This window comes from Prionailurus viverrinus, chromosome X (genome assembly GCF_022837055.1).
Source record: "Prionailurus viverrinus isolate Anna chromosome X, UM_Priviv_1.0, whole genome shotgun sequence".
Classification (NCBI taxonomy): domain Eukaryota; kingdom Metazoa; phylum Chordata; class Mammalia; order Carnivora; family Felidae; genus Prionailurus; species Prionailurus viverrinus.
In genome coordinates, this window is record NC_062579.1 from 106,610,833 (window position 1) to 106,623,178 (window position 12,346).

Consider the following 12,346-nt stretch of genomic DNA (forward strand, 5'->3'; position numbering starts at 1 on the left):
TGAGAAAGCCCGGGCCGCGCACAATGCGCCGGCGCCTGTGTTAGGGCCGGGCGGGTGCTCGGGGAGCCAGGCCTGCGCTGTCCGCGGCCTCATCATTCATTTCCCTGGACGTGCTGGTAAAAATGCATCAAAACAGGCTGCGGAGCGCGGTATAAAAGCACAGCGGGATGAGCTGCTTTCCAAAAAGAATCTCGGTGATTGGACCGGGCTCGGCGTGATTGACATGAGCTTAGTTTGGTAAAGGGAAGACACGCAAGCTTTCACAGCGGGATCCCTTTTCTAAAATATATCACACTAGCCTTTGAAAAGCGCCGCACACTATAAGGAAATAGCGTTTCACGGCTCGCTTTATGGTGCGATGACATTTCTTTAAAACACAGCGAAGATCAAAAAAAGAGAGAGAGAGAAATAAAATGTGTTGCAAACACAATGTTTTAATTAGTTTATTCTGCGCGTTGCTTTTATCTGACGTATACATTGCGGGTTCCCCTTTAATTAAGCAGCCCCTCTCGAGCGGCGGCGGCGAGCAGGAAGGGAGGCGAGGCGCTGTGCCCCTTCGTTCCCTTTAGGAAACACGCAAGGGCTGGCCGACCCCAGAGCCGAGCTCGCAGGCCCCAGTGCCCTTTGGGCCGCGAGCAGCAGGCTGGGGCTTTGGGGGGCTTCGGGAAGCGGCAGGACCCGAGCGCCCCGCGGAGGCTGAGCGCTGGGAGCAGAAGAGAGGAAGGGGAGGAGGTTTTTTCCCTCCAGGGAGACGAAGGGAACGCAGGCCGTCTTGGGAGCTTGGGCTCCGCGCCAACCTCCAGTCCCCTCCCCTCCGGGCTCCCCCCGCCCCCACTGCGCCCCCGCTGCCGCCGATGTCCCTTCCTCCTCCGGCCCTCTCGGGCCCCCAGTTCGCTGGTTCGGGGAGCGACGCGCACCCGATGAGCCCTAGGGTCTCTGCCCACTCCCCGGCTTTTTGGGCTCCGACTTCCGGCCACTTCGCCCTCCCTGGGTCCCGAAGTAAGGGGGGGGGGGTGGAGGTCCTCCGATGCCCGACCGACAGGGAGGGGAGACCTCGCCCGCATCTGCTCTCTGAAAGCGCGGGCGTCCAGGCGCTGTCGTAAGTGGCGCCTCCAGAAAGGCGAGGGAGAAGCTAATGGTAGGACGTGTTGTGAGCCTAAGCAAGGCCTCGTCTTACACACACACACACTCCACGCTTACTTTGGGGGAGGCTCTGCAGACAGCCCGCGCGCAGACAGCCCCCCACGCGGCACTCGCCCACCAGTATTTGCTGCTCCGGCGGTGGGATGGTGATGGTAGGCGTGTTCTCGGAGGCCTTAACCCCAGAGGGCACGGCTCATCCTGCTGGTGAGATCAGAAAACTCAAAATACAAACCTGTGGAGTCTGGGGAGGGAGGGAGGGAGGGAGGGAGATAAGAGATGCAGATCTGGCCCAAAGACAAACCCCAGAACACAACCCTGGAAATTGGTGGGCTAGCGGTTAACAACTCCCCTCCCTTCCACATTTGCTCCTCCCACCGACAATGGAAATGGAAGTCAAGGCTTTCTTCTTCCTGGGAGCCGGGATGGGGGTGACGCCAGCCACCACGGGGCTGGGAGGCCTCCTCTCTGCCTTTTTCTCCAAGGCAAATTTCCTTGTGGCATCTTCCCACTCGAGACCGTGAGACCGAAGTCAGGGGGCGCAGGTCAGCCTCGAAGAATGTCACAGTCAGCACTTCCACAAAACATGTCTGAAATTTGCGGTCCTCAGTATCAAGTCCTCCTTTTGAAACCGTGTACACTCTCTCGAGGTAACAGCACACATAAGCATATGCTAGGTTTGGATGGAACTTGCGAAACAACTGCAAAGATCCTTTGATAATAATCAAAATGATTCATTGAATATGGGGTTTCTATGAATAAGAAAGTTCGATATTACAGAGCATGGGCACAGTATGCGTCCTTCATTGTATTATCCTCTAAAGGTTCTTTCTCTTTCATCAAATTGTTACGGACCCACATTCTAAAATCCAATCAACAAAGAGTAAGTGACGTGCACGATGACAAAGGAGGGCCAACCCAGCGTCCAGAGCAGTAGCCTTCCAACTTTTTTGACTTTATGCTCAACGTAACGATTTGAACCTACCAAGCTGTAGGATGACCACATAACCCGGAAAGTGAGGCTCACTTATGGAAGTGAACGACAAAGCACTCTCCTATAGTTAGTCCTGTGTGTGTGTGTGTGTGTGTGTGTGTGTGTGTGTGTTGGGGGAATTGTGGAATTGAGAAATTAAGAATAATAATAAGCCTCACATGGTTCCGAAATGATCTTTAAAATTGTTTTAAAGGGGCCACAATGGAAGCAACACTAAATGGAGCCCTCGGCCTTGAAGGCAAAAATCGCAGAAGAGGACAGAAGTAGAATGTAAGGGAAGAACCACTGCCCAAATTGGGAAAACAATGAACTCAAGCTGATTTCTTTTTTTCCTCACAAAAAGATAAACTCGGCTCTAAAAGTTCCACCTGGGTGTTCATTTCAGCAAATAAAGAAGTTCTGATAGTTACCCCCGAAACTTTCCAGTGGTCAGTAGAGTATTCATGAAGTACTTGTTCTGGAACGTCAGATCCTGGCACAGGTTTTCAGGGTGTTAGACCGTTTTGCGGCTCCTGAGTCCTGATGCCATTTCCTCTTGTATCCCCCACAATCCCTAAGGCAGTGTCTTGCATGTGGCAGGCAGACTGTAAGTATTTTTTTAAATTTATTTATTTATTTTGAGAGAGAGAGAGAGAGAGAGAGAGCACAAGCAGGGGAGGGGCAGAGAGAGAGAGAGAGAGAGGGAGAGAATCCCAAGCAGGCTCCGCACCGTCCGCGTGGAGCCCGACACGGGGCTCGATCCCATGAACCGTGAGATCATGACCTGAGCCGAAATCAAGACTGAGCTGCCCAGACGCCCCTAAATATTTTCGGAATGGAGTGGAAATGTAGCGATCCTGTGAAAGCAAAAGGTTTTTTGAAGGATACAAAAAGCTAAGTTTCAAATCATTCTGCAACTTGAGCTGCGACCACCTGTCCTCATCTCTCTCTGCCTTCTACAACGCGGGGCAGATGTCCCTGGGACCTGAGACACACTGCGCGTTCCCTGGACATGTCTGTTCTTCGTAATTACCTAGACCCTGAGAGGCATACGGTTCCCCTCATCAGTCCTGGGGAGTCTACCTAGATTGAGGGGCAGACGGGGACAGCAAAGGAAGTCACCCCCATCCCCTTCTTGTATCTTTCTCCAGGAGGTCAGGACCGGGCTGAGCAGAGTGGACAGAAGTGGTTATTAGAACAGCCCTTTTCAAAAAAAATTAAAAAAAAAAAGAAAAGAAAAAAGAAAAAAAGGGGCGCCTGGGTGGCGCAGTCGGTTAAGCGTCCGACTTCAGCCAGGTCATGATCTTGCGGTCCGTGAGTTCGAGCCCCGCGTCAGGCTCTGGGCTGATGGCTCAGAGCCTGGAGCCTGTTTCCGATTCTGTGTCTCCCTCTCTCTCTGCCCCTCCCCCGTTCATGCTCTGTCTCTCTCTGTCCCAAAAATAAATAAACGTTGAAAAAAAAAATTTTTTTTTAAAAAAAAAAAGAACAGCCCTTTTCTTCAAGTGACTCCATTCTCACTGTCTTCCCGGGGCAATTTGGTTCTATGAACGGCGAAAGCGTAGCTCTTTAGTTGAACTAACATCAATGGGACCGGTCTCAGGAGCAAACCACGTCTTGACCAGACGCCCTTGATTTCTTTCACCTCAGGCCAGGGCACGGCAAGGGTTCATTGCTAGAAAGTAGAGAGAGTGGGGCTGGAGCTGAAAGGCGAGATTTGGGGAGCATGTGGCGGGCAGAGGGAACAGAAATATCAGAAATATCGGTCTGGAGTGGAGGCCTCCAGTTTACCCACCGAGCGCACCAAGTTCGCGTTATCTCAGACCTGGGTGGTGACGCCAGGGCCAAGGATGGAAGCCTGGGACGGTTGCAGGGTGGGAGCAGAGAGGCTCCGGACGCCGACCCACTCGTGCCAGGTTCCCTGACTCGAATCCCCTGGGGAGCTGGCGATTCCAATGCTTCTGGAGCAGAAGGCAGGCTCCCTCTCCCCAATCTGAGGAGGCGTGAGGGTTGAAAAAGAAAAGGGGAGGTTGCAATTTAACTCTCTAATTCAGAACAACAAAAACAGATCAGACGAGCGTTCGAGCTTTCTAGGGTGTGCGTTAGGGAAATGGGTCGTCCTCCACTCACAGGGGGTGTACTAGAAACTGGGGACGACAGGAAGTCTGTACCCACCTCTCCGTGGTGACTGGCTGCATATAAACCACCCTGAAGGCTAGTTTGCTTCAGTCGGAAGCTGAACTATGGAAGTTCAGTATGGAAGCTTCCTTGGCTTCAGGAAGCTAGTTCAGGAAGAAGGTGGGAAAGATGAGAGATAAAATTAGTGAGTTTTTCCTAAAGTGAGAAAGGGCTATTTAGGGCATGGGGGTAGAAGCGTCTTCTGGAGTGTTCTTGAGGCCCTTAGAAGTAATGTGGAGGCAATAAAGGTGTTCTAGGCCCCCCTTCATTCAATAAGTAGGTAGATGAGAAGAGCGTCTTTCTAGAAATTTGTGACGGGTGGGGAGGCAGGAGAAGAGGAAAAGGGAGGTCTGCTGGTAAAATGCGTTTCACAAGGCCATTGGTCCTGAGGAAAACTTGACCTTTAGCCCCAGACAGCTGCAAGAGGGGTTTCTGCGCAGCTAGTGTTGACTGCTGCCTCTGCGTTGAGGGTTGAGGTCGGGAGAAGGACAGGGCTAGGCAGAGGGGACCCCCCCCCCCCCGCCACTCCCCGGGGTGTCGTTGCTCAAATCAGGCTTTTCAATACTTGAAGGCCTGCCTTGTTACATTGAGAGAAAGGGGCGAGGAGCTAAGGCGCAGAGGTCTTCGGGGGGCCAGGTTGGAGTGGAACTCCGACTCTGGGCGAGGGGGGAAGGGAAGGGGCCTGGGGGCCGGTGGGCACACAGGCTGAGAAAATTAGGTAAGGACACCTAGGGCAGTGCTGTGAGGTACTTCCAGGCCTGTGGTGCCTGGGGTTTCAAGGTCCCCAGTGCGGGGGTGGCAGTGCCTTGGGCCTCTGGGACAACGGCCGCTGAGGGAAGCACACAGGGCAGGTGCCTCCCTTTAGGCGGCAAGGGCCCTCCTGAGGCGCCATGGGAGACAACGCAGGCGCCCTGGGAGAGAAGCCCACGGGTGCCTGAGGGAAATGCACAGGGCTTCCCTCCAGGGGTTGAGGGCCTGCTCTGAGCGGAGGGGAGGGGGGGGGGGGCTGCTGCCCAGGAAGATGCTAATCCCTGAATTCTGTTGTCCCCTCCCAACCTTCCAAGAGCTGAGGGTTTCTCAAGACAGGGCCAGGAGGGGGCTCGCTTTACATTTTCCGGCCACCACCATCTCACCAAGATGGCTCCTGCCTGGTCCCCTTGAAGGGACGCGGCACCTGGCACCCTCAGTGAGCTGGAACGGGACTGTCGCCCAGAGCCCTTCTTCCTTTCTTGGGCTGGCCTTCCTTTCTTGGCCTTCCTGGGGTCACCCGACTCCCAAGCCGATTTTCCACAAATGGCACCTGAAAGACCCCAGATGCAGAAGTGTCTCTTTCTCCACTGCCCTACCCATGTGACACCTGGTCAGGCCACATCTCCCTGAGGAGACAATCTAGCCCTTCTAGGCCCATCTAAGCCAGACTCCTGAATTGTGGAGTTACCAGATAAGATACAAGACGTCCAGTTAAATGTCAATGTCAGATAAACAGCAAATAATCTTTTAGTATAAATACCTCCCATGCGGTATTTGGGACATACTTATACTTAAAAAAAAAAAAAAAACCCAAAACACGGTTGTTTATTTGCAATTCAGATTTACCTGAGCATTCCAGATTTATGTGCTAAACCTGGTAACGCTACTCGAGTAGCTGTTTATGGAGGGCTAGTTTGCTCTGTTTGCCGGCCTGTGTCCGGTTCAAAGGGTGATGTGTAATCTACCAAAGTTGAGTCTGAGGGCACAGGCCGAGAGCAGGGGGGACATGTAACCTTTAAAGGTAACATTTGGGGGGGTGCCTGGGTGGCTCATTCAGTTCAGCGGCCGACTCCGGATTTCAGTTCATTTCATGATCTCGAGGTACGTGAGTTCGAGCCCCCCCCCCGCTCCCCCGCATCGGGCTCTGCGCTGGCACTGCCGAACCTGCTTGGGATTCTTTCTCTCTCCCACTCTCCCTCTCTGCCCCTCCCCTGCTTTCGTGCTCTCTCTCTCTCAAAATAAATACATAAGCATCAAAAAAATAAAGGTAACGTTTGGTACCCTGGGTCTGGTAGGGTAAGAGTTCAGGAGGAAAGCGGAGGGAGAGGGAGAGACCTATCTAAGAGGACAAGCTAAGGGGATGCCCGGCTGGCTCAGCTGGTAGAGTGTGCAACTCATGATCTCAGGGTCAGGGGTTTGAGCGCCACGTGGGGCACAGAGCTTACTTTAAAAAAAAAAAAATGAGAGGACAAGCTATGGCAGCAGCTGGCCAACTGGGTCGTTGGGAGCCCCTGGAATCTTTATATTAACCTACCTTTATAGTTTAAAGGAAGGGCTTTCAGAGAGGGAACTGTACTGGCCGATAAGCCCTTTTCCTCGGGAGAAAGGGACCCGGTGTTTTGGAGAGAGGGATGGGAGAGGGGTGGATTGCAGGCCCTTACTGAGGAGAGACAGTTGAATTGGCAGAGAGGTGACCTCTCTGTTCCTCAAAGCCCCTCGGGCCTGGGGACTTGGGGTCACTTCCCTTGGGCTTCCTGAAGGCAGGCTGCTCATTGGCCTTCGCCTGGACTCACATGCTTTTCTTGGTTTGGGGGCTGCGGTTGCCCCTCAGGGCTCAGTCACGCAGAAAGGGTCAATAAAGTATGTATCTCAAGCCAAAGGAGAAAGACAATAAAACCACCCTCGGGGTCAGAGGTCACCTCGGCACTGATTGAGATATTCACAACTCTTTTTTCCTCTCTCCTCTCTTCTTGTCCCCTCTAGCTCTGGAGGGCTGGTCCTCCCTTGACTCTTTACTTTTCGCCTTTCTCCAAAGCCAAAGTTTATCACCGGAAATCAATGAGATGTGAGGCTGGAAAAAAAAATAAAAAAAATCATGTCATGTAAAATGAAGCTTGAAAAGTAGGAGAGTGATAGTGGATGAAACCCCTCAGTTAAGAATACCTAGCCTCGGAGCGCCTGGCTGGCTCAGTTGGTGGAGCACGTGACTCTTGCTCTTGGGTTGTGAGTTCAAGCCCCGCGTTGGGTATGGGGATTACTTAAAAATAAAATCTAAAACAAACAAACACACGCACAAACAAACAAAAACCCAGAACACTTAGCCTCTTACAGAGGCTGTGGCCCAACAATTCTAGGGTCAGCAAGCTTTTTCTCTAAAGGGTCAGATAGAAAATATTTTAGGCTCTGCGGGCCACATGCAGTCCCGGTAGCCATAATCTCCCTCACCTTTTCTTCTCCTTTTCCTTTTTCTACTTCTAACCCCTTAAAAATTAAAGCGCGCACACACACACACACACACACACACACACGCGCACACACATTCTTTGCTCCAGGGGCCATACAAATACAACACAGGCTGTCTGCTAGATCTGGCTTGCAGGCCGCCAAATCACATTCAGGCGAGGAGTCAGTCTAATTTACCCCTACTCTGTCTTGTTTGGGGGGGGGGATGAGGGGGAGAAGGACTGTAGCCTCTGCCCCCAGGGAGGAGGGAAGGGGGACCAAGAACGGTGGACGGACGGGGGCCTGGACTAGGGCAATGGAGCTTGGTGACCCATGGACCATGGGGGCCCGAGACCTACGCACCAAGGCTGAGATTCACTGCCGGAGACCACGATGTGGCCCAGAGGTACCCCTCCTGTCACTTTGCGCGCAGGATCCTGTCTCAAAGCAGAGACGTGAAGCAAATACCTCAGGACAGTCCAGGCCTTCTGTCCACTTCTTTTGGAGCTGAGATCATTTGCATTTCAGGACGAATGGAGCATTTAGCGCCTAGAAGGAACTTGGGGTCCTGGGTAAATGTGTGCTCCAGAATGTCAGGCAAACTTCACACCCCTATCCCTTCTCCTTCGCCTGTCTCTTCAGGTCTCTGGGGGAGCACCTGTAAACACAAATCAAGGGTACCATTGTCTCTCTGCCTCCGCCTGGGTGTCCCTCTTGCCTTGCCTGGGCACTCCCCCACCCCTACAAGGGGTTCTGATCCTGAAGGAAAGGGGAAGTCCTCTTCCAATGTGACTTGTCCCTCTGGCGCTCAGAGCCACAGCCAGTGTGTCCTAGAGCTCAGAGGCACCCCCACAGCAGTAAAGATATTCGCTGGCAACAGGACCCGGTGGGCCACAACCACGGCTGTCTAGGAGCCTTGCTCCCGGACTTGGCCCTGAGCACTGCCCATGGCCTACGGCTTCACTCCATTTCCTATATTTCTGGGGCTCTCCTCCTCATCCTAAACTGGATTCTGATAGCTCTAGTTCAATTCCCTGCCTTCCCTCTCCAAGTTCAATCCTATTTACTTTAGCCTGTGTCTCTGAAGTTCATATCTCTATCTCTATCTCTATATGCATGCATATATATAATATATATATATATTATATATATATTCTGCACAGCCCTGATTGACAAGTACAATGAAAATGTCTCATTCCCGTCCGGTTTGCATTTCATTACATTGGTCAGCGATGCCTTGGACTGGAGGACAAAGGCAAAACAGATTTTTTAAAGGTGTTGATGAACCATATCTATTTGCTCATTCGCTATTGTATTTTAATTGCATTTAGGGCTTATACAATATTTGTCAAATGATGGGAGTGTGGTGAAAACTCTAATGCAGCCAATAAAACCTGGAGCCCAAATGAGCGGTGGGCGAGTGTGTCTGCAGGTCCCGGGGCTCCGGAGATCGATAGTTCAGCTCGGCCCCTGAAGCCAATTAAAAGCTTTATCTTAGCATAAAAATAAAGAGGAGTTAAAAACGCATTCCTTTCCCAGCTTTCTCCCCCTTCATTTTTTTTCTGGCGTTTCGCAGTTTTTCTTTTAAAAAGGTCTGGGATTCCGAGGAGAGGGTGGGGATTTATGTAAAGAAAGTGTCGTTTACCAGGGAGAAAAAATGCGAATAATGGTGAGTTTCAAGGGCAAGTTTCAACGAGAAACACTTTGTGCTCCGGTAGGAAGAGGCAGGGGCACCAAATTCAGCCTCTTGGAATAATTCCCTTCCTGGATTCAAAGATTCATTTATTGAAATAAATCAGGAAGCATTGGCAGAACGGAAATCCGCTTGCTGGGTTTAAAGGGTCTTTAAAATGTTGCGAGTGTTAGATTGCAAGTCTTTTCTAAATACAAAACAGAAGAAAAGACCGCAGTGTTTCCCTTGGACTTAAAGAAAATCGCTAGGTCTCCGACTCAGGATAATTTCATGTCCGCTACAGAAAATGTGTTTAGAAAGAAATCCTGCCCGGTAGCACAACATGCTGTACATGTTTTGTGTTTTTAGGAGGCTGGAGTGAAGAAAAAAGTGATACAGTGCTGCAGGTCTGGACATTCGGTTTGCCTCCTGCTTCTCTAAGATGGACCCTAAAATTCAGGCTCAAAAGCTTTGCTTGTTTGGCAGTGGCCAGTTTCATTGCTTCTGATTGGGGCAGGGGAATAAATCTTTTTCCTATTTACTGTTTGAACTCAGTGTGAGGGAACAGATCCCATTAGATTTCCTATCCATACAGACATGTGGATATTTAGACCAGACCACATACAACTGGGGGACGCATAAAAGAGATTTATTGGTTAATTTACGCTGCCTAATACACATGTAAACCCCAGTAAGCCAAAGCTGCCGAAGGAGCCCCGGTTATCGCGTGAAATAAAAACCACGACCCCCGGGGTCGAGTTGCCCTGCCCTGCCCAGGCCAGTGATTCCTTTCTCCACCTGAGAAACGAAGAAACGAGAACTCTCTTCTGCCTTGCCCCAGCTTGAGTGCGGGAAAAACTTTTCTTGTCTGTTCCGGCCACCAGTCGACTTTCAGGCACAGGCTCCCCGAAGCCGTCTGTCCCCCGAAGTCCTTCCCTGGGTCTCCTCCGGAAAGCAAGCTGAGGGGTGGGGGCTGCGGGTCAGCAGGAAAACGTCGCCTTATTATTGTTATTAGTACTATGATTGCCTAAGAGCAGTGGTCTGCTTTGGGGGAGGGGGTTTTGTTTCCACACGCGGAAAACTTGATGTATCTGGAGATCTGTCGCCTTCTCTCGGTCCCGAGGGTGAGGGTTTCCCCCTCCCCCAAAGGAAACCTCCACCCAAAGCAGCCAAAATAGAATTCGAAGCGATCCGCCTCGGGCCTGCTGTTCGCAAAGCCCCCAGCGTCGTCCTCTGGGGGGGCATCTGGGGGCCCTGCGCCTCGCTGAGCGAGGACACCCCCTCAGAGTCGCACACTCGGGCTGGGCCGCGCTGCCCCAGGAAGGGCTCCACCGCCCGGGGTTTTGGCCTGGCTGAACCGCCTCAGGTCGGCCCCTTAACAAGCATCCCCCCCCTCCCCACTTCTCGGTTGATGATCTAATTGAATTATGCCTTTTTGTTCCAGGGACTACAGAGCACGTGCTGGAGGCAATTAATTATCGGAATGTGGCCATATCAAAACGGACACCGGGCACCGGGTAGGTCAGCAGCCGCAACGTCCCCCCTGCCCTGCGCTCAGGACCCCTCCCCCAGAAGGAGCCGACCCGGCTCCCTCGGCGGCCTTCCTCCCTCGGCCCCTCGCCCGGCTGCCCGCCCCGACTCCCAAACGCGCCGGGCCCCAGGTTCTCAGGGGGTACCTGGCCGGTCTCTCCGCAAACCCTCGCCCCAGCGCCGGCCGTGCTGGGGCCCGACAGCCACCCCCCGCCCCAACCCGCGAGCCTAGAGAACCGCTCTCCTCTGCACTGGCGACGGGAGGAAATCCAAACTTTCTCTACGCCACTCCGCGCCCAGGGTCCGTGGGGGTCGGTGGGAGGCGAAGAGGGGTAGAGAGAAGGAAGGATATCAAGGGCAAAGGGAAAAGAAAGGGGAAGAGAAAGGAGAGCAATCCTCCCTTTCGGTAAACCTGACTCCGGGGAATTCATTTGCATGATTTAGGCATATTTGTTCTTCTCTGAGCCCCCTCCCCCCTGCAAAGAAACCTTCTGCTGAGCGACACTGAACCCGTTCTTGCAGAGCCTATTTTCAGTAGATGTAATAATTTAAGTCAGTGGTGGACTCACCTCCCAACCTGGGGAGAGAGCTGTGGATGGAGAGGGAGATTGGGGTGAGTCTGGGGGGGAGGGGGTGCCTACGGTAAGTGTGCTACGGGCAGGGCTACCTCCCCCCCCCCCCCCCCCAGCAAAATGGCAAAGAAAGAAGGTGAAGTCTTGGCCAGGCCTGGCAGATTGGGGGACAGGAAGTAAAGGGCTGCCGTTATAAAGCGCTGCTTGAGGCTGTCTCTCCCAGCGCCTCTGAACTTGATCAGATGTTCTGTTTCCTACAGAGAGATGGCGGCCGGGCTGTGAGGCTGCCTCAAGGCTCAGACTTTGGGGACTCGGCCCGTTGGAGATGTGACAATCCCAGCCGTGTTTCTGTGGGCCTTTTCTTTCCACTCCCACTCGCCTGCATTCTTTGCAAACGCACTGCCGGACCAAAAAAAAAAAAAAATGAGTAGATTTATAGCCCTGTGTGAACCTGGCCATTAAGTCCAGAAAGACCTTGCACCAGGCGGGGTGGGGGTGAAGTGGGAGGGGGTGTGATTGCGCGCACAACAACTCTGGGAAGCAAATCCTTAAGGGGTAAGGATTCCCGAGGTCACTTGGTGCTTCTCCGGGTAGGAGGGGACGAGAGCAAAGCCTTGGCTGTTGAGAGGAAAGAAAATTCCACCTCACCGTCCCCATTCCCGCCCCCCCCCCCCGCTTTTGCATTTGAAAATGTTGAGAATTTGAAGCTGATTACCCTTTGGGTTGGAAACCATGCTGATCCTGTGTGTGTGTGTGTGTGTAGTGAGTTTGCTAGGCTATGCAGCGTGTTGAGTGCGTCGTGTGCGTGTTTCGTGTGCACCGGCTAAGTATATTCTGTGCGTGTGTACTACTTGTGCTTGTGTGTGTGTCTTCTGGGCTGCGTGCGTGTATTTGGTCGGTTGTGTGTTTGCCAAAGCGTGCGCCTACGTCTACTGTTTTGTGTGTAGCTTGTTGTGTTACTGGGTTGTGTGCGCTTGCTGTTGTGTGTTTGCTGGGCTGCGCGCGTGTTCCCAGCTACGAGCTTGCGTTTTATATGTTTGCTGTGTTGTAGCTGGTGTGTCACATATGGGGAGGGGGGGCAGGGGCAGCGGC